Here is a 23,037-nt window from a genome sequence, read left to right as displayed (position 1 = left end):
TGGCATTTAAGGGTCTCCGCAATCATTACATGTATGGCCAGCATTAGGAGTTTCTGCTATTCTCCTTATATTGAGCATACAGGTAATGAGATTTTTTTTTTCCGTTCAGCCTCTGGGCCGAAAGAAAAAAATGAACGGCACAGATTTCTTCATTCGCATCGATCAATGTGGATGAAAAAATCATTGCCGGGATATATATATTTTTTTATATACAAAGTGTTTGCCAAAGCATAGGAACGCCGCCTCCTCCTCAGCTTGTATGCCTTGGCAAACGTATCTTTTACTGCAGAGTAGAAATCTCGTCTTGCAGCGCCGCATACACCGACTTGCGTGTAATCTGACAGCAGCGCAATGCTTCTGTCAGAATGCACATTAGTGCTGCAGCTAGTCGATTGGTTGGTCCACCTGGAAGGTAAAAAAAAAAAAGAAAAAACAAGGCTGCAACGCAATAATTTTTTTTACTTTGGAACCGAACATATAAACTTTAACATTTTGAACTAAACATTAACCTTTTTGCTTACTGGTGTTTTTTTGAAATTTTTTTTTTTTTTTTTTACCTTTATAGAACAAACATCTCCTTCCCCATGGGTCAATGTGCAAAGCGCAAATCGCCCAAAGATGTGGCGAAGTGCGTTATGCACTTTGTCCCAGGTGAAAGGAGACGTTTGCAGCAGCTGTGTGAGTGAATGGGCCCTAATAGCCCTGTGTGCCTGTCCTGGTGAGATGTGATCCCTATGCTAGGTGTACCTGTGTGTGGTACTTCCGGAAACACTCCCCTAAGCATAGGGCAGGGTGGTCAGGACAGTCAGGACAGAAATAGCTGGTGTCACGCCTTATTACACTCCTGCTACAGACACGACATCTTTTTCGGGGTGACGGGTGGGTTGAGGTACCGGCAACGACATTGGGGAAATTTCGCTCGTGTAGACGGCTAACTACACTGGTGGATGGGGCCACGGAACCTCCTGGATACAGGAGGTTCTCGATGATCTCTTCCTGAAATTTGAGGAAGGATCGTGTTCTCCCAGCCTTACTGTAGAGAACAAAAATACTGTACATCGCCAATTGAATCAAAAATACAGACACCTTCTTATACCAGCGTCTGGTTCTGCGGGAAACTAAATACGGAGACAACATCTGGTCATTAAAGTCCACCCCTCCCATGTGAAGGTTATAGTCGTGGACTGAGAGGGGCTTTTCAATGACACGGGTTGCTCGCTCAATTTGTATTGTCGTGTCTGCGTGAATGAAGGAGAGCATGTAAACGTCACGCTTGTCTCTCCATTTCACAGTGAGCAGTTCTTCGTTACACAATGCGGCCATCTGCCCCCTTGCAAGACGGGTGCTAACGAGCCGTTGGGGGAAGCCCGCGCGGTACCACAGGCGCCAATCCGTTCTAGAAACAAATGCCTAAAGAGGGCCACACTTGTGTAGAAATTGTTCACATAAAGATGGTACCCCTTGCCAAATAAGGGTGACACCAAGTCCCAGACTGTCTTCCCACTGCTCCCCAGGTAGTCAGGGCAACCGACCGGCTCCAGGGTCTGATCTTTTCCCTCATAGACACTAAATTTGTGGGTATAGCCTGTGGCCCTTTCACAGAGCTTATACAATTTGACCCCATACCGGGCGCGCTTGCTTGGGATGTATTGTTTGAAGCCAAGGCGCCCGGTAAAATGTATCAGGGACTCGTCTACGCAGATGTTTTGCTCTGGGGTATACAAATCTGCACATTTCTGGTTGAAATGGTCTATGAGGGGCCGAATTTTGTGGAGCCGGTCAAAAGCAGGGTGGCCTCTGGGACGGGAGGCGGTGTTGTCGCTAAAGTGCAGGAAACGCAGGATGGTCTCAAATCTTGTCCTGGACATAGCAGCAGAGAACATGGGCATGTGATGAATTGGGTTCGTGGACCAATATGACCTCAATTCATGCTTTTTAGTTAGACCCATGTTGAGGAGAAGGCCCAAAAAAAATTTAATTTCGGAAACTTGGACTGGTTTCCACCGGAAAGGCTGGGCATAAAAGCTTCCCGGGTTTGCGGTTATAAATTGTATGGCATACCGATTTGTTTCTGCCACAACTAAGTCTAAGAGCTCCGCAGTCAAGAACAGCTCCAAAAATCCCAGGGCCGAACCGATTTAAGCTGTCTCAACCCGAACTCCAGACTGGGCGGTGAAAGGGGGAACTACAGGTGCGGCTGAAGTTGGGGACTGCCAATCGGGGTTTGCCAGCACCTCAGGGATTCTAGGGGCTCTGTGACGGGGTAACTACTGCACGTGCCACCGTACCAGCTTCAACTGCCCTTCTGGTGCTCGCTACTTCACCATGTTCTACGGCAGTGCTGGTACTAGGTCCAGGATGGGCTGCGCTGCTGGTGTATGCCTCACCACGTAATCCGACAGCACCAGCCCCACTCTGCTGCTCTTGAAGCGGATCCTGCGCAACCTGTGGTCTAGCGACACGGGGCCGGGTACGCCTGGTGGTATCAGGGACCTCAGCCTCCTCGTCCGAACTTTGGGTCAGAGAGCCACTGCTTTCTACAGGTTCGTATTCTGACCCGCTAGATTCATCAGATGAGGGTTCCCATTCCTCATCCGACTGGGTCAGAAGCCTGTAGGCCTCTTCAGAAGAATACCCCCTGTTTGACATTTGGGCAACTAAATTTAGGGGTATTCCCTGAGACTACCCAAGAAAAAAAAGCAAGCCTGTCTTACAAATGGGAGGCTAGCGAAGTACCGGAGTTGATAAAAAATATCAAAACTGATTTTTTTATCGCCGCAGCGCGTGTAAAGTGAATGTGCAGTGATCAAAAAACAAACATTTTTTGTCACTGCGGTGGGGCGGGCGTGGGCGAACGCACGTGTGGGCGACCGATCAGGCCTGATCGGGCAAACACTGCGTTTTGGGTGGAGGGCGAACTAAAGTGACACTAATACTATTATAGATCTGACCGTGATCAGTTTTGATCACTTCCAGATACTATAAAAGTACAAATGCTGATTAGCGATACGCTAATCGGCGAATAAGGGACTGCGGTGCGGTGGGCTGGGCGCTAACTGATCCCTAAACTACCTAACCAAGGGACCTAAACTATACTAAAACCTATCAGTCAATACCAGTGGGAAAAAAAAGTGACAGTTTGCACTGATCACTTTTTTTTACTTTCACTAGTGATTGACAGGGGCGAACAAAGGGGTGATCAAAGGGTTAATTGGGGTGCAGGGGGGTGATCTGGGGCTAAAGTGTAGTGTTTGGTGTACTCACTGTGAAGCCTGCTCCTCTGCTGGATCCAACCAACGAAAAGGACCAGCAGAGGAGCAGGGCAGCCATATAACAGATCATATTTACTAATATGATCTGTTATCTGGCTTATGATTGGACTTTTAAAAAATCAGCAACCTGCCAGCCGCGATCATTGGCTGGCAGGTTGCTGACGAAATGCTCCTTTAACTTTTGCTGTGACCGAAATCTCACATCTCGCGAGATGACGCACGGATGAGTCCAGGAGGAATGAATCAACCACCTTCCGGACGCATCCGTGCGTTAGGCGGTCCGGAGGTGGTTAAACAAAATTAGGCAGGTGCATAAATTTGGGCACCACAAAAAAGAAATGAAATCAATATTTAGTAGATCCTCCTTTTGCAGAAATTACAGCCTCTAAACGCTTCCTGTAGGTTCCAATGAGAGTCTGGATTCTGGTTGAAGGTATTTTGGACCATTCCTCTTTACAAAACATCTTTAATTCATTCAGGTTTGATGGCTTCCGAGCATGGACAGCTCTCTTTAAGTCACACCACAGATTTTCAATTATATTCAGGTCTGGGGACTGAGATGGCCATTCCAGAACGTTGTACTTGTTCTTCTGCATAAACGCCTTAGAAGATTTTGAGCACTGTTTAGGGTCGTTGTCTTGTTGAAAGATCCAGACCCAGCGCAGCTTCAGCTTTGTCACTGATTCCTGGACATTGGTCTCCAGAATCTGCTGATACTGAGTGGAATCCATGCGTCCCTCAACTTTGACAAGATTCCCAGTCCCTGCACTGACCACACAGCCCCACAGCATGATGGAACCACCGCCATATTTCACTGTAGGTAGCAGGTGTTTTTCTTGGAATGCTGTGTTCTTTTTCCTCCATGCATAACGCCCCTTGTTACTTCCAAATAACTAAATTTTAGTTTCATCAGTCCACAGCACTGTTCTGGTTCTGACAAAGCTGTCAGTTTGATTTGATGTACTGCTCCAAATTAATTAAGATACGTGCACGGAGAGATCAGACAGACAACTCACTACATGGAGTTAAAAAGGATCTCTGGTTTATTTCTAAGAAAACAGACAATACATAGTTTTCACGAAAGGAGGGAGTGAGGGGGGGGGTGAAAGATAAAGTATATATTTTCTATTGGCTATGAACTCTCTACTTTTCTGTAACCTTGACGGCCAGAGGAAATTCCTCCTCACTCCCCCACCTTGTTCCTGGGTGAAACTGTTACTTCTTTCTTTGTAACTGCTTGCTTGAGCTGAACGGAAACCACAAAGAAACACATGATAAAAACACAAAGTAAGATTCTAGTTTATAGGTGTTGGCAGAATGCCTGGCCGCCATCTTAGCTCAACAAGCAAGTATCCATTTTGTATCAATAGTCCATAACAGTCCCCCCTTGGAGACTTGATTGTAGACTTTCCCTTCTCCTAGCGAATCCCCTGGGCATACCATTCGTATCCTCTTCACCCGCAGTGGCGACAACCTACCCCTTATAGGTAGGCTCCCGGTTGCTCGGACTTGTGGTAATACCCTGGGATTCATCTCACCCTATCTCAGCCAGGCATCATTGTGAGGAGGGGGAGCTGTGTTGAACGATGTTTCCTTCTGTCCTTCCTCATCGTAGAGGAGCATAATAGGTCGTTCATCAGTTTTCTTCATTCTTTTTGAAAAGCGGGTCACACAAATAAGAACGAGCTTAATCACTACATATATCACCAATATTATTAGGGCTACCTGCAATATTACTTGGACAATTCCCATGAGCCAACCCCCAATACCTTTGAACCATTTAATGACTGAAAAGCCTCTCCGGCCTCCATTGTCATCTGGAAAGGAGTAGCAGCATTACGTGGTATACAGTCATATAAGGGCTGCATGAGGACAGAAGCATCAGATATCCAAGGCCTGCAGTAGGAGATGAGTCCCAGGAAGGTTTGCAGCTGATGAGGAGTGTCCGGGAGTTGGATGTCAGAGATAGCCTTCTTCCTCGCCTCAGTGAGGTGCTTGTGACCTTGAGAGATGCAATGACCTAGGAAGACAACTTTGGGGAGACACAGTTGTAGTTTGGCTTGTGAGACCCGACATCCAGCAGAGGCTAAAAACTGGAGAAGTGAGACAGATTTTGTCATGCAGATTTGGGGAGAGACCGCACAGAGGAGAAGGTCATCCACATACTGGAGGAGTTCCACATCCGGGTGATCTGCTTGCCAGGGTTGCAGAACAGAGGACATAGCCTTGCTGAAGCAGGAAGGGCTGTTTTGAGCCCCTTGAGGCATAACAGTCCAGGTGTACTGTTTGCCTGCATGTGTGAAAGCAAAAAGAAACTGACATTTCTCATGTAAGGGAACAGAAAAGAATGCATTGGCCAGATCAATGACAGTGAAAGTAGTGGCCGTGGGTGGAATGCCAGCAAGGAGTGTGTGCGGATTGGGGACAATAGGTGTCTCAAGAACAGTAGCCTCATTGACAACTCGGAGGTCCTGCACCATGCGGTACGTTGGAGGCTGCCCTTTCTCCCTTTTCTTCCGTACTGGGTAAAGGGGTGAGTTACAGGGAGAAGTAGTGATCTTGATTGCCCCATTCTGCAGGAGGGCCTGCACCTGGAGAGTAATAGCATCCTGTTGTGAGATAGAAAGCGGATATTGCGCTTTGTATGGCAGAACCTTGGGATCCTTCAGGGTCACAGTGACCGGTGGGACATTGAGGCGTCCGATATCCTGGGGTCCTTTGGTCCAGAGAGTATCGGGGATGAGGTGCAAAATGGTTTGCAGCGAATCCCCTAGTTCATATGAGTCAGCGTCCTGAAGTGTGGTTAATGCCATAAGGAGGCAAGTATCCTCCGGGTGTAGGGCTGTACCGAGGGTGACTGTTCCATCCTCTTTGAACTGTATGTTAGCCTGGATTTTCTGAAGAAAATCAGAGCCTAACAGATTGAAGGGGCACGTTTGGCTGACAACAAACTGCGACATGACTCCTGCAGGGAGGTGGAGTTGGGGGGTTTTAGTCCGGGAGAATCTAGGGGGAGTGACTGTGAGTGGCTTGGTCACGGAGTTATGTTGCACAACCCCCTCCAGTCCAGAACAAGGTAATTGAATGTCAGTGAGCCAAGAATGAGGTACGGCAGTCTCACATAATACACTGCGGGCTGCACCAGTGTCCACAAGAAATGAAAGTTCCTTCCCTGCAACCTCGAGAGTCACTCGAGGGGCGGGACCGGTAGGAGGGGTAGAGACTGTCATATATGGAATGTCCCCTCCCTGCACTGGTTTGCCAGCATCCTATTGCGATGAAGGGGGCTGAGTGCCCCCCTGTCGCCGTTGATTGGTTGGCCACAGATGTTTGCTACGGCAGTGCCGTTTCACGTGTCCGGGCTTGCCGCACCCATAACAGACATAAGGGGGTGGGTGCTCTCCACCATCTTCTCCTGACATCACGGCTATCACAGCAGCACGGGTTTTCTTTGTGTTACTCTCTAGACCCTTTGCAATCTGCTCCAGCATATCTAGTGTCAAGGATTTCCACTCAGGGCGACAGGTCACAAGGGCTTTGTTTATCTCTGGTCGTAGACCATCGACAAATGAGCGGGCCAAGAGTCTGAGATGAACAGGCTCATTCTGACTAAAACCCATGTCTTTGTAATTCTGTTTAATCCTCTGAGCAAATTTCTCGACAGTTTCAACTTTTTCCTGTGTCATATCTTGTAATGTCGTGGATTGGTCTGCTAATCTTGCTTTCGCCCATTTCTGTAGTTGTTCTATAAAGAATTCTCCAGACTCATGATCCCGGGGGTCAAAGTTAGCACCTTTAAGCTCAGGGATGTGGATTTGATCCATTATCAGTGAGGAGTATTCACCTGTCTTGTTTTCCACTATACTTTGCAGGTCCGACCATGTGCACCCATAGGTTTGATGCACTTGGGACAGTTTCCTGAAAAAGGGCATGGGATGGGTCTCAGGGTCAGGCAGTAAATTCACTATGGTGAATAACTGTTGTGGGGTGAAAGACACATATTTTGGTGGTCCCTGTGGCCGGTTAAGTGCTAGGGCTTCTTTCAGTGTCTCAAGGTTTCCCTGCTCAATTTTCTGTAAGTTCTTTTGTAACTCTGTAATCTGACCCTGCAGTATTTGATCTTGTGAACGTCGTGATGGGCGCACGGTCATGGGTACAGTCCACTGTGGTGCCAGGGATAAAGTTGGCGGATCCCCGTAGTCTGTCGGGGTACCCCGCGAAGGAGTCTGCATATTACCCGGTGCATTTTGTATGCCCATTGTGGATTCTGCAGCACCGTCTGCATCCCCCTGTTCTGCTTCATCAGGTTGCCCCCCTACCATTATAGGAGTAAGGGTGGCAGGTGAGTGGGGTAGCATGAATGTACCGTCCGGGTTAACCATGGGGTACAAGGTAGTAGGAAGGGGCAAGGGTGACATAGGAGTGACGGGGGGGTCCGGACCGAATGATATTAAAGGTCCGTTCATGGGCGTTGGCTGGGGACAAGATGGCGCTGTAGCTAACACGGGAAGTAATGGGACGTGCCGGGGAGTAGTTACCAAGGTGTGGTTTTGTGGGTGGGGAACCCCACAGGGAAGGCACGTATCACGGGAGGAGGGATTCTGTTGACCGCATGTTTTGCAGGTCCACCCACCTGCTTTCTTCCCGGCGCCATTATAGGGTGGTGGCAAGTCATGTATCAATGCAACACCAGGCTTACAGAAATATCTCTGTCTTTTCTCATCAAAATTTAGTTCCCCCCCGGTCTGTTCAAATTCTTTACTACAGTCCAACCACACACGGACCATGTCTGTCAATTTATCATCTTCTAACTTCCCTCTCTTCTCGTTTAACAACACTTGCCAGGTGGCACTACATAGGATGCCTCCTTTACAGACACTATAACTCTTCTCCAACTTACTTAATCCTTTTATGAAGCGTTTGCCTCTCCTGTCCGCCACGTACTGTTCAGGCGAACAGTAACCCTTCGGGACACTTTCCTCATTTCCCATTATCTCTCGTACCTACTGAAGCCGCCTAAAGACCTCTGCATAGAGTAATCACTGGACGTGAAGACCTTTGAGTTCCGGTCAGCACACTCTGGGCTACCGCGAACCGCTCTCCACCCATCTGTGATCGTCCCCTTTATGGAGATTTGAGTCAGACACCGGGCTGAACTCCGATACAGGAAAACAGGAGAACTCCGTGTCTCAGTCAATGATACTTGTCAACAGGGTCTTCACAACTTATAGGCACAACACAGTACATCAAGACTTTAAGAAAACATATGGGGTTCTTACTTTCATGCCCTCGAGGACGTCCCAGACTGCTTCCGCACCCCTCCCTCAGACGAACACCAAGAGGCTACACCAGGGGACACTTTATGGGCAAGATGACTCAATTTTCTTACCTCATATCACGGGTTACGATCCCGGTGTCCGTTAGTGCGCCTCTTCTCGTCTGGTCTCTGGGGGTACGGGAACAGAGGGTCCAATCCTCGAGCCCCACGATTGGGCGCCAAAATTGTTCTGGTTCTGACAAAGCTGTCAGTTTGATTTGATGTACTGCTCCAAATTAATTAAGATACGTGCACGGAGAGATCAGACAGACAACTCACTACATGGAGTTAAAAAGGATCTCTGGTTTATTTCTAAGAAAACAGACAATACATAGTTTTCACGAAAGGAGGGAGTGAGGGGGGGGGTGAAAGATAAAGTATATATTTTCTATTGGCTATGAACTCTCTACTTTTCTGTAACCTTGACGGCCAGAGGAAATTCCTCCTCACTCCCCCACCTTGTTCCTGGGTGAAACTGTTACTTCTTTCTTTGTAACTGCTTGCTTGAGCTGAACGGAAACCACAAAGAAACACATGATAAAAACACAAAGTAAGATTCTAGTTTATAGGTGTTGGCAGAATGCCTGGCCGCCATCTTAGCTCAACAAGCAAGTATCCATTTTGTATCAATAGTCCATAACAGCACCTTATTCCAAAATGAAGCTGGCTTGTCCAAATGTGCTTTAGCCGACCTCAAGCGGCACTTTTTGTGCTGTGGGCGGAGAAAAGGCTTCCTCTGCATCACTCTCGTATACAGCATCTCCTTGTGTAAAGTGCGCCAAATGGTTGAACGATGCACAGTGACTCCATCTGCAGCAAGATCATGTTGTATGTCTTTGGTGCTGGTCTGTGGGTTGACTCTGACTGTTCTCACTTGTCTGCCACTTCGAGCCTTAACTTGAACTGAGCCTGTGGTCTTCCATTTCCTCAATATGTTCCTAACTGTGGAAACAGACAGCGGACATATTTGAGACAGCTTTCTGTATCCTTCCCCTAAACCATGATGGTGAACAATCATTTGAGAGTTGTTTTGAGACCCCCATGTTGCTACTCTTCAGAGAAAATTATGAGGAGGGAAACTTACAATTGACCCCCTTAAATACTCTTTCTCATAATTGGATTCACCTGTGTTTGTAGGTCAGGGGTCACTAAGCTTACCAAGCCAATTTGAGTTCCAATAATTCGTTTTAAATGTTTTGGAATCAATAAAATGACAACAGCGCCCAAATTTATGCACCTGCCTAATTTTGTTTAAACAATTATAGCACACTTTCTGTAAATCCAATAAACTTAATTTCACTTCTCAAATATCACTGTGTGGGTCTCCTATATGATATATTTAACTGACATTTTATATCGTAACAACCAACAATTTATACAGGTAAATCATGACGATTAACAAGGTTGTCCAAACATTCGCATCCCACTGTATATGTATCACTGTGTAATACAATGTTTTTAAATCTGGCAGGCTGTTCCAGCAGAATCACAGCCTGCCGGAGTTCACCAGATCCACCATAGCCATATAGGGCCATGCACTGCCGCATCCCCATTGGGATCTGGTGGCTTTCCGGCATAAATGCCAGCTTTCAGACAGACAAAAAGTTGTGCATACAGATGTGCATTTAGCCCTAGCTGCATGTATTTAAAGGGGTATTCCCATCTGAGACAATGGGCATATCGCTAGGATATGTCCCCATTGTCTCATAGGTGCGGGTCCCACCTCTGGAACCTGCACCTATTTTAACTACCTCCCGACCGCCTAACGCACGGATGCGTCCGGGAGGCAGTCGATTCATTCCTCCTGGACGCATCCGTGCGTCATTTCACGAGACGCGAGATTTCGATCTGAGCCGGCCCCCGCGCATGTGCATCGCGGGCCGGCAAAAGTTCAAGCACAATTTTGTCACCAGCCTGCCAGCCAATGATCGTGGCTGGCAGGCTGGCGATTTTTAGAATCTCAAATCAGAAGCCATTTAACACATTATATTTGTAAATATAATGTGTTAAATGGCTTCCCTGCTCCTCTGCTGGTCCTTTTGGTCGGTTGGTCTCAGCAGAGGAGCAGGCATCACAGTGAGTAGCACCAAACACCACACATAGCCCCAGATCACCCCCCTGCACCCCAATTAACCCCTTGATCACCCCTTCTTGCCCCTGTCAATCACTAGTGAAAGGGAAATAAGTGATCAGTGCAAACTGTCACCTTTTTGTTTTTCACTGGTATTGACCGTTAGGTTTTAGGTATAGTTTAGGTCCCTTGGTTAGGTAGTTTAGGGATCAGTTAGCGCCCATCCTACTGCACCGCAGTCACTTATTCGCTGATTATCGTATTGCTAATCAGCATTTGTACTTTTATAGTATCTGTAAATGATCAAAACTGATCACAGTCAGATCTATAATAGTATTAGTGTCACCTTAGTTCGCTCTCCACCCAAAACGCAGTGTTTGCCCGATCAGGTCTGATCGGTCGCCCACACGTGCGTTCACCCACGCCCGCCCCGCCGCAGAGACAAAAATATATATTTTTTTGATCACTGCACAATCACTTTACAAGCGCTGCGGCGATAAAAAAATCTGTTTTGATATTTTTTATCAACCTCAGCGGCCTCCGGTACTTCGCTAGCCTCCCATTTGTAAGACAGGCTTGCTTTTTTTCTTGGGTAGTCTCAGGGAATACCCCTAAATTTAGTAGCCCAAATCTCAAACAGGGGGTATTCTTCTGAAGAAGCCTACAGGCTTCTGACCCAGTCGGATGAGGAATGGGAACCCTCATCTGATGAATCTAGCGGGTCAGAATATGAACCTGTAGAAAGCAGTGGCAGTCTGACTCAAAGTTCGGACGAGGAGGTTGAGGACCCTGATAGCACCAGGCGTACCCGGCCCCGTGTTGCTAGACCACAGGTTGCGCAGGATCCGCTTCAAGGGCAGCAGAGTGGGGCTGGTGCTGTCGGATTACGCGGTGAGGCATACACCAGCAGCGCAGCCCATCCTGGATCTAGTACCAGCACTGCCGAACAACATGGTGAAGTGGCGAGCACCAGAAGGGCAGTTGAAGCTGGTACGGTGGCACGTGCAGTATTTACCCTGTCGCAGCCACCGCACAGACAGGCCTGTAGAGCCCCTAGAATCCCTGAGGTGCTGGCAAACCCTGATTGGCAGTCCCCAACTTCAGCCGCACCTGTAGTTCCCCCTTTCACCGCCCAGTCTGGAGTTCGGGTTGAGACAGCTCAGATCGGTTCGGCCCTGGGATTTTTTGAGCTGTTCTTGACTGCGGAGCTCTTGGACTTAGTTGTGGCAGAAACAAATCGGTATGCCACTCAATTTATAACCGCCAACCCGGGAAGCTTTTATGCCCAGCCTTTCCGGTGGAAACCAGTCCAAGTTTCCGAAATTAAAAATTTTCTGGGCCTTCTCCTCAACATGGGTCTAACCAAAAAGCATGAATTGCGGTCATATTGGTCCACGAACCCAATTCATCACATGCCCATGTTCTCTGCTGCTATGTCCAGGACACGATTTGAGACCATCCTGCGTTTCCTGCACTTTAGCGACAACACCACCTCCCGTCCCAGAGGCCATCCAGCTTTTGACCGGCTCCACAAAATTCGGCCCGTCATAGACCACTTCAACCAGAAATTTGCAGATTTGTATACCCCTGAGCAAAACATGTGCGTAGACGAGTCCCTAATACATTTTACCGGGCGCCTTGGCTTCAAACAATACATCCTAAGCAAGCGCGCCTGGTATGGGGTCAAATTGTATAAGCTCTGTGAAGGGGCCACAGGCTATACCCACAAATTTCGGATCTATGAGGGAAAAGATCAGACCCTGGATCCGGTCGGTTGCCCTGACTACCTGGGGAGCAGTGGGAAGACAGTCTGGGACTTGGTGTCACCCTTATTTGGCAAGGGGTACCATCTTTATGTGGACAATTTCTACACAAGTGTGACCCTCTTCAGGCATTTGTTTCTAGAACAGATTGGCTGCTGTGGCACCACGCAAACTAGTCGCTCGGGCTTCCCCCAACGGCTCGTTACCACCCATCTTGCAAGGGGGGGAGTGGGCTGCCTTGTGTAACCAAGAACTGCTCGCGGTGAAATGGAGAGACAAGCGTGACGTTTACATGCTCTCCTCCATTCACGCAGACACGACAATCCAAATTGAGCGAGCAAAACAGTGTAATTGAAAAGCCCCTCTCAGTCCACGACTATAACCTTCACATGGGAGAGGTGGACTTCAATGACCAGATGTTGGCTCCGTATTTAGTTTACCGACGCACCAGACGCTGGTATAAGAAGGTGTCTGTATATTTGATTCAATTGGCTCTGTATAATAGTTTTGTTCTCTACAGTAAGGCTGGGAGAACAGGATCCTTCCTCAAATTTCAGGAAGAGATCATCGAGGTTCCGTGGCCCCATCCACCAGTGTAGTTAGCCGTCTACACGAGCGACATTTCCCCAATGTCGTTGCCGGTACCTCAACCCAACCGTCACCCCGAAAAAGATGTTATGTCTGTAGCAGGAGTGGAATAAGGCGTGACACCCGCTATTTCTGTCCTGACTGCCCTGACCACCCTGCTCTATGCTTAGGGGAGTATTTCTGGAATTACCACACACAGGTACACTTAGCATAGGGATCACATCTCACAGGTCAGGTACACAGGGCTATTTGGGCCCATTCACACACAGCTGCTGCAAACCTCTCCTCTCACCTGGGACAAAGTGCATAATGCACTTCGCCACATCTTTGGGCGATTTGCGATTTGCACATTGTCCCATGGGGAAGGAGAGGTTTGTCCTATAAAGGTAAAAAAAAACAAAAAAAAAACAGTAAGCAAAAAAGTTAACGTTCAGCTCCAAAAGTTAAATAAAGTTTATATGTTCTGCTCAAAGGTTATTATAAAGTTAATAAAAATTTATTGCGTTGCGGCCTGGTTTTTTCTTTTTTGTTTGTTTTGTTTTTTTTACCTTCCAGGTGGACCAACCGATCGACTAGCTGCAGCACTGATGTGCATTCTGACAGAAGCATTGCGCTGCTGTCAGATTACGCAAAAGTCAGTGTATGCGGCGCTGCAAGACGAGATTTCTCCTCTGCAGTGAAAGATACGTTTGCCGAGGCATATGAGCTGAGGAGGCAGCGGTGTTCATATGCTTTGGCAAACACTTTGTATATAAAAAAAAATAAAAAATCCTGGCAATGATTTATTCATCCACATCGATTGATGTGAATGGAGAAATCGGGTTTGCCAGGGCATACGAGCTAAGTGGGTATGGATGTTGGGCGGAGCTCCTATGTCCTGGCAGATGCCTTTCCCCTCCTTTTTTTGGGGAGCAGAGATTTTTTCATCTACATTGATCGATGTAAATGAAGATATCTGTGCCGTTTTTTTTTTTTTCAGCCCAGAGGCTAATCGGAAAAAAAAAATCTCATTACCTGTATGCTCAATATAAGGAGAATAGCAGAAACTCCTAATGCTGGCCATACATGTAATGATTGTGGAGACCCTCAAATGCCAGGGCAGTACAAACACCCCACAAATGAGCCCATTTTGGAAAGAAGACACCCCAAGGTATTCACTGAGGGGCATATTGAGTCCATGAAAGATTTAAATTTTTATCCCAAGTCAGCGGAAAGTGAGACTTTGTGAGAAAAAAAAAAAAATCATTTCCCGCTAACTTATGCCCCCCCCCCAAAAAAATTATTCTATGAACTCGCCATGCCCCTCATTGAATACCTTGGGGTATCTTCTTTCCAAAATGGGGTCACATGTGGGGTATTTATACTGCCCTGGCTTTTTAGTGGCCCTAAAGACCCAGAAGAAGTCTGGGATCCAAATGCCCTCCTAAAAGGAATTTGGGCACCTTTGCGCATCTAGGCTGAAAAAAAGTGTCACACATGTGGTATCGCCGTACTCAGGAGAAGTTGGGGAATGTGTTTTGCGGTGTCATTTTACATATACCCATGCTGGGTGAGAGAAATATCTTGGTCAAATGCCACCTTTGTATAAAAAAATGGGAAAAGTTGTCTTTTGCCGAGATATTTCGCTCACCCAGCATGGGTATATGTAAAATGACACCCCAAAACACATTCCCCAACTTCTCCACTAACTTGTGACAAAAAATAATAAAATTCTAGGAACTCGCCATGCCCCTCACGGAATAACTTGGTGTCTTCTTTCCAAAATGGGGTCACTTGTGGGGTAGTTATACTGCCCTGGCATTTTAGGGGCCCAAATGCGTGAGAAGTACTTTGCAATCAAAATGTGTAAAAAATGGCCTGTGAAATCCGAAAGGTTTTCTTTGGAATGTGGGCCCCTTTGCCCACCTAGACGGCAAAAAATGTGGTATCGCCGTACTCAGGAGACGTTGTGGAATAAGTTTTGGGGTGTCATTTTACATATACCCATGCTGGGTGAGAGAAATATCATGGCAAAAGACAACTTTTTCCTTTTTTTTTTCATACAAAATTGGCACTTGACCAAGATATTTATCTCACCCAGCATGGGTATATGTAAAATGACACCCCAGAACACATTCCCCAAATTCTCCTGAGTACGGCAATACCACATGTGTGACACTTTGTTGCTGTCTAGGTGGGCAAAGGAGCCCACATTCCAAAGAGCACCTTTCGGATTTCACAGGCCATTTTTTACAGATTTTGGCCTCTTTCACACTTGCGTTGTCCGGATCCGGCGTGTACTCCACTTGCCGGAATTACACGCCGGATCCGGAAAAACGCAAGTGTACTGAAAGCATTTGAAGACGGATCCGTCTTCAAAATGCTTTCAGTGTTACTATGGCAGCCAGGACGCTATTAAAGTCCTGGTTGCCATAGTAGGAGCGGGGAGCGGTATACTTACAGTCTGCGCGGCTCCCGGGGCGCTCCAGAGTGACGTCAGAGCGCCCCATGCGCATGGATCACGTGCCATGCGATCACGTGATCCATGCGCTTTGGGCGCCCTGACGTCACTCTGGAGCGCCCCGGGAGCCGCACGGACGGTAAGTATGCTGCTCCCCCGCTCCCCGCTACACTTTACCATGGCTGCCAGGACTTTAGCGTCCCGGCAGCCATGGTAACCACTCTAAAAAAGCTAAACGTCGGATCCGGCAATGCGCCGAAATGACGTTTAGCTTAAGGCCGGATCCGGATCAATGCCTTTCAATGGGCATTTATTCCGGATCCGGCCTTGCGGCAAGTCTTCAGGATTTTTGGCCGGAGCAAAAAGCGCAGCATGCTGCGGTATTTTCTCCGGCCAAAAAACGTTCCGTTCCGGAACTGAAGACATCCTGATGCATCCTGAACGGATTTCACTCCATTCAGAATGCGTTAGGATAAAACTGATCAGGATTCTTCCAGCATAGAGCCCCGACGACAGAACTCTATGCCGGAAGACAAGAACGCAGGTGTGAAAGAGCCCTAAGATTGCAAACTACTTTGCTCGCATTTGGGCCCCTAAAATGCCAGGGCAGTATAACTACCCTACAAGTGACCCCATTTTGGAAAGAAGACACCCCAAGGTATTCCGTGAGGGGCATGGCGAGTTCCTTGAATTTTTTATTTTTTGTCACAAGTTAGCGGAAAATGATAATTTTTTTTATTTTTATTTTTCTTACAAAGTCTCATATACCACTAACTTGTGACAACAAATAAAAACTTCCATGAACTCACTATGCCCATCACAAAATACCTTGGGATGTCTTCTTTCCAAAATGGGGTCACTTGTGGGGTAGTTATACTGCCCTGGCATTTTAGGGGCCCAAATGCGTGCAAAGAAGTTGGAAATCAAAATCTGTAAAAAATGACCGGTGAAATACGAAAGGTGCTCTCTGGAATGTGGGCCCCTTTGCCCACCTAGGCTGCAAAAAAGTGTCACACATGTGGTATCGCCGTACTGGGGAATATGTTTTGGGGTGTCATTTTACATATACCCATGCTGGGTGAGAGAAATATCTTGGCAAAAGACAACTTTTCCAATTTTTTTTATACAAAGTGGGGTCATTTGTGGGGTTTTTCTACTGTCTGGGCATTGTAGAACCTCAGGAAACATGACAGTTGCTAAGAAAGTCAGAGCTGCTTCAAAAAGCGGAAATTCTATTTTTTGTGCCATAGTTTGTAAATGCTATAACTTTTACCCAAACCATTTTTTTTCTACCTAAACTTTTTTTTTTATCAAAGACATGTAGAACAATAAATTTAGCGAAAAATTTATATATGAATGTCTTCTTTTGGGAAAAATTTTACAACTGAAAGTGAAAATTTTTCATTTTTTTGCAAAAATTTTGTTAAATTTAGATTAATAACAAAAAAAGTAAAAATGTCAGCTGCAATGAATCACCACCAAATGAAAGCTCTATTAGTGAGAAGAAAAGGAGGTAAAATTCATTTGGGTGGTAAGTTGCATGACCGAGCAATAAACGGTGAAAGTAGTGTAGTGCAGAAGTGTAAAAAGTGGTCTGGTCATTAAGGGTGTTTCAGCTAGGGGGGCTGAAGTGGTTAAGAACAGAGCGGGGAAGGTGGTCGCTGGAGGACCCCGGGTCCGGCCACCACCTAGTGCTCTCCCCATAGTAGACAATGGGAGCGCACCGCACTTGCGTGGCCTCCACTCCCATTCATTTCTGTGAAGCCGAGCCAGCGCTTGGCTATTTTCGGTAATATATTATCTCATATCTATCTATCTCATATCTATCAAATCAAATAAGCTTTATTGGCAGGACTAAATACATTTTAGCCTTGCCAAATCAAGTGGGAAATAATTGGGTAGGGTTCTGGGGTGGGGACACATCCAGGGTGGGGATAAAGGAGTCCGTGGTATATCAGGCTCCTCTCAGTCTATGGCAGGCATTAATATATTGTGCTCTATGGCCGCTGTGTTCTCCACTTCCCCCAGCACTTCCTCCTCCATATCTATCTCATATATCTCTATCTCATATCTATCTATCTATCTATCTATCTATCTATCTATCTATCTATCTATCTAATATCTATCTGTCTATCTCATATCTATCTATCTATCTATCTATCTATCTCAGTGTTTCCCAACCAGCGTGCCTCCAGCTGTTGCAAAACTACAACTTCCAGCATGCCCAGACAGCCTTTGGCTGTGCGGGCTTGCTGGGAGTTGTAGTTTTGTAACAGCTGGAGGCACACTGGTTGGGAAACACTGATCTATCTATCTATCTATCTATCTATCTCATATCTGTCTATCTATCTCATATCTCTATCTCATATCTATATCATATGTATCTCATATCTATCTATCTATCTATCTATCTATCTATCTATCAATAATCAATCAATAAAGCTTTATTGGCAGGTCTAAAATTATACTTTAGTATTGCCAAAGCATGTGGGAAATAGGGGGTTGAGAAATGGGGACACACCCCGGGTCAATGTATAGGAGTCCATGGCATATCATGACAGGGGGGGAAGGGGTGCGGACACACCCTGGGTCAGGGTATTGGAGTCCATGGCATATCAGGCTCCTCTCAGTCTGTGGCAGGCACTGATATATTGTGCTGCTATGTCCACAGTGTGTCCTCTTCCTCTCCCAGCAGGATGGGCAGTTTCTCTTCCTCCTCCATGGAGCTAAAGTCTGGGAGTAGATCAGAGAGTCTCCTAAAGTGGATGTCCCTCACTGCTGAGTATTTTGGGACAGTATATCAGGAAGTGGGCCTCATCTTTCACCGCCTCCAGGTGGCACTGCTGGATTCGATGGCCAGGCTGTGGGCGCTCAGTCTGTAGTGGCTCAGGATTTTCCGATCTCCGGGGTTCCCTAGTTTCTCCAGATATGGGGCCAGTTTGTAGTCTCTCTGCAGGCTCTGGTACACCGTCAGCTTCTGGGAAGCTCTCTCATCTCCTTTCTCCATTCACTGACATATTCCTCTTGTCTCTTGTTTACTGTGTTCCTGATCCAGGCTTTTGTGAGGTGGTGTGCGGGGATTATCTGGTCGGCTGGGTTTCAGTAAGTTGATTTTGGGGCTTTGCCTTGCCTGGGATCCCTTGGTGTAGCAAGGCTTTATGGTGATGGGCGCCTTCACTACTACCATGTGGATGGCCCCAGAATGATAGCGCTCTCTCCTGGATTGTAAAGTGTAGAGGGAATCTGCCTAACTCCCCTCGACAGGCACTGTTAGAGGTGCTCCGATGGACCTGGAGGAGATGCTTACAAAATTACAGGTGGAATATTCCTGTTGGGCTGAAATCCCATCTTGACCAGTCGGGGTACGTGTGAGGGCCCCAGACTTCACTGCCATACAAGAGGATTGGTGCAATAATGGAGTCAAAGATTTTAAGCCAGACCCTCACTGGTGCTTTCAGGTGGTACAGTCGTCTTCTGATGTTGTAGAAGGTCCTGCATGCTTTGTCTTTCCGCTCCTCAATGGCTGATTTTAAGCTCCCAGATTGGTCAATTATCAGGCCCAGGTAGGTGTACCTGTTGGTGGCTGTAAGAGGGTGGTTGTGTAGCGTGAAGGTAGGGGGCCTTGCTGACTTTGTTTTACTTCTCTGGAACACCATAGTGTTGGTCTTTTTTTAATTGATGGGAAGGGCCCATGTGGTGCTGAATTTCTCCAGAATGACTAGCTGGTCTTGGAGACCTTTCTCAGTTGGTGATAGTAGGAGAAGGTCATCCAAATACAGGAGAAATTTCACCTCAGTGTCAGGGAGGATGAGACCTGGTGTTGAAAAAGACTCCAGAGCCACTGCCAGCTCGTTGATGTAAATGTTAAAGAGAGTTGGACTAAGGTTGAAGCCCTGTCTGACTCCTTGGCTCTGCTGGAAGTAAGCCGTTCTTTTCCCATTTACCTTAACGCTGCATCGGTTCTTGGTGTAGGAACCTTTGATGACGTTGTATGTCTTTCCTCCTATTCTTGTCTCCAATAGCTTCAGGAGCAATCCTGGGTGCCACACTGAGTCAAAGGCATTTTTGAAGTCCACAAAACAACCATATATCTTTCCCTGCTTTGTGTTGTGGACATGGCTCTGGATGAGGCAGTGCAGGGTGTAGACGTGGTCTGTGGTGCGGTGGTTTGGCATGAACCCTGCTTAGCTTTTACTGAGTACATTGTGCTGGGTGAGAAAGCCAGATTCTCTGGTTCAGGATAATGTTAAATAGTTTCCCCAGATTGCTGCTAACACATATTCCTCGGTAGTTGATCGGGTCATACCTGTCCCCGCTCTTGTATATTGGGGTTATGACATCTTGGTTCCAGGCTTGAGGGATGTAGCCAGCGCTTAGCAAAATGTTGTACCGTTTTGCTATGGCTGCCTGTATTGCTGGTGGGCTGTACTTAATCATTTTGGCTGGGATGCCATCTGTACGGCTGTCTTTATTACCCCTTATGGTTGATATTCTCTCTGATATCTCCTGCAGTGTTATGGGTGAGTCTAGCGGGTTTTGGAAATCTAAGTATCTCTTTCATGCTCATCAGTTTTGACCTCATTTTTTCTTGGTCTGGGTTATGTTCTTCTTTTGGGATGTCTCTGTAGAGGTCTCTGAAATACCGGAGCCAGATGTTGCCATTCTGAATATGGAGGTTGTTTTTCTTCTCATTTGTGCCCAGGTGGTTCCATAGTTCCCAGAAGGAGTTATCTTGGAGGGCATCTTGAAGCTGTGTAAGTTTGGTTGAGGTATATTCTTGCTTTTTCCTCTGCGTTGTGCCATAGACTTCCCGTAGGTTGGTGTTGTTGGGATCTCTATGCTTTTTATTTGAGGCCGATCTTAAGGTTTTCCGTACAGTTCTGCACTCCTCAATAAACCAAGTGTTGGGGTTATCTTCTTTTTGCTTTAGGTAGCTATGCTTTTTCAGGTCAGCCATTTCTGCCATGGTGTAAAATATATTATTAAGATCTCTTACAGCTTGTTTGACTCCTTTTGGGTTTATCTCAAACCTTGTTGTTGAAGTAGTAGAGCATCCCTTGAATTTATGGTTTATTGTGCACCTCTTTATATCTCTGAGCCGATGTCTTGGACCACTGATAAGATGGAGGTAGTGTGAAGAGCCCCGCCTGCTGAGGTATTTGTCCTGGTAGTTTGTTTGTGGACTTAATATATAGGGATGTTTGGTTGTGATCAGACAAGTGCGATTGTGGGCTGACTATGAAGGTCCCAATGTTTGCAGGGTCCATGTCTGTGATGGCGTAGTCCACTATGCTGCTACCCACATGGGAGTTTAATATAGTCCTTCCTAGAGAGTCTACCTGTGTGCGACTGTTGAGATTGTGGAGTCCTAGGCTTCGGCAAAGATTCAACAGTTTTTTGCCACTTTTATTTACTGTGCTGTCGTAACTGTTCCTCTCTGTATGTACTGAGCTGTCGCTGTCGGTCTGTGCTCCATATATATAGATGTTTCCATCTGTGGTCAGGTAGTCTCTTTCCTTGCCTGTTCTGGCATTGAGGTCTCCCATGATAAGGACTTTGCCCAGGGTTTGATAGTGGGTGGCTTCCCTTTGCAGGATCTCAAAGCATTCTGGGTTGTAGTAGTGGGATTCAGGTGGTGGTATGGAGGCCGCACAGAGATAGATGTCAGACTGGGAGGTGAGGATGGAGCGGTCTATTCTGATCCAGATATGACTGTTTCCCCGTTTCACTGGTTTGATCTGCTCATGTAGCTCCACTTTATAGCACACTAGTATTCATCCCAAACAGTGGCCAAGTTTGGTGGTTTTATTTTTAGGGCTGGGACAGAGATTTCCCTGTATCCAGTGGGCGCCAGGGACTCGCTCTCTACCTTAGTCCATGTTTCTAGAAGGATTTAAATGTTGATGTTTCTCAAACTCTGGGTGAAGTCTGGATCATTTACTTTACATCTAAAGGCTGACGGGTTCAGAACGTGGATGTTCAAGCTGCTGATTATAAAGGATGTCATAGCTGGTCCTTTTACCTTGTAATGAGTGGATTTCATAGGACGAGCTGGGGGTCTAACTGGTTCTGGTAGGATAGATAATGCTTGTGTTGTCCAGTCACTTGAATGTTCTACATAAAGTTCTGAGCAAGTTTTTTTTAATCTCATCTAGGTCTCAGCTCTGTATTTCCCTGTGTGAGGCGGGTGGTTTCCTCCATGGCTTTTGGCTCTGGTGGACCATGTTGGGGTACAGGGCCTTGTTTCCTTTTTGTGGTGTGGCGTTTTGATACTTGAGGTCTTTGTGTTGTTGGTGGACTTTCCCTGTTGTCTCCAAATTGGCCTGTGTAGGGTCTAGGCCAGGGGGTTCTGTTTAGTACAATGTCCTTCATTTCTTTGGCCAGGAGGCTGACTCCTTGCTTATTGAGGTGTTTGCTGTCATATAGATGAAGGTGGTTGATGGCGGGGAGTTGTGCCAGGGTGACGTTTGGCACAGAGCTGATCTTAGCTGCTAGTTCAGTGTTAATGGTTTGGATGGTATTGTTGGGCACATCCTTTCTGGGCAGCAGGGATGACACTATCATTTTACTGGCCGCGAACTTCTGTTGTGCAATTTTTGCCAGCTGGGTTAGCTGTTCCGCGATCTGCTGCTAATGGTCTTGAAGGTAGTTTGTACCTATATGTATGATTATTGGTTGGACTGGTGAAGTGTGGATCATTGATAACTGCTGTGACTTGTTCGATTGTTACACAAAAAATTTTTTGAACCCTTTCTTTTGGGAAAAGCCGCCTCATGTTCAGGTATTTCCCATTGGAGTCTATGATTAGTACTGCATCCGGACATTGGGGATTACGGGCCACTTGCTGTTTGGTGAAGGTTTTCTGGGTGCTGTTTGGTCCTGTTACTGGGTCTTCATGTTGGTTTGTGCTTGGGGTTCTAATAATTGTTGGCTCTGTCTCCGCGAGTAGCAATCCGCTATTGGATGGTGTGGTTACATTCATTTCTGGTGTTGTTAATGTGTTACGGATCTTTGGTATAAAGTTCTGGATGCTGGTTGTCATTGTGTCTGTGCTCTTCCCTGACCCCCCATTCCTGATTATGTATCTGCGTCTTTAGATCTGTTATCTCTTGTTAAAGCTTTCTATTTTCTTGTTGTAGGGCATGCAGTTTACATTGCATTTCTCCCAGAGCTGCTGTAAATTCACATTTGAGTTTATTTCATTAAGTGCTTTGTCATTTGCATTTTTGTCACTTCGGTTTCTTTGAAGTTCTTCCTTGAATTGAACAAAGTCTCTTTCTGATTGAGAAACAGTCTCTGAGAATTCCGGATGTTGGGTGGGAAGCATCCTCACCTAAAGCCTCAGGGGGCTCTTTGGGGGTTGTCTCTGGTTTTTATTTTGACTTGTATTTTTGGGCCAGGTTTTTGATATGAGGAAAGGTTCTTTCAAACTGTGTTAAGTTGTCCTCATTGCCTTGTATCATGATGGTGCCGGTGTTGTATACATTTATAGTGAGTACAGTGTCCTCCTCATCCCCTGTTTCCTTTATGCTGATCTGTCGGCCCCTGTTGATGCCGCACTTTGATATGTTAATATAATGTCTGCA

The 23,037-nt window shown here is 46.6% G+C and overlaps 1 protein-coding gene across 2 annotated transcripts in view; it reads right to left on the bottom strand.

Moving 5' to 3' along the window:
- LOC122933390 (C4b-binding protein alpha chain-like) overlaps positions 1-23,037 on the bottom strand; it is a 106,684-nt gene that overhangs the window by 3,054 nt on the left and 80,593 nt on the right. The window lies entirely within an intron of this gene.

Source organism: Bufo gargarizans, chromosome 3, assembly GCF_014858855.1.
Source record: "Bufo gargarizans isolate SCDJY-AF-19 chromosome 3, ASM1485885v1, whole genome shotgun sequence".
Taxonomy (NCBI): domain Eukaryota; kingdom Metazoa; phylum Chordata; class Amphibia; order Anura; family Bufonidae; genus Bufo; species Bufo gargarizans.
Note: the sequence above shows the minus strand (reverse complement) of the source record. Positions and strands in the feature narration are given on the sequence as shown.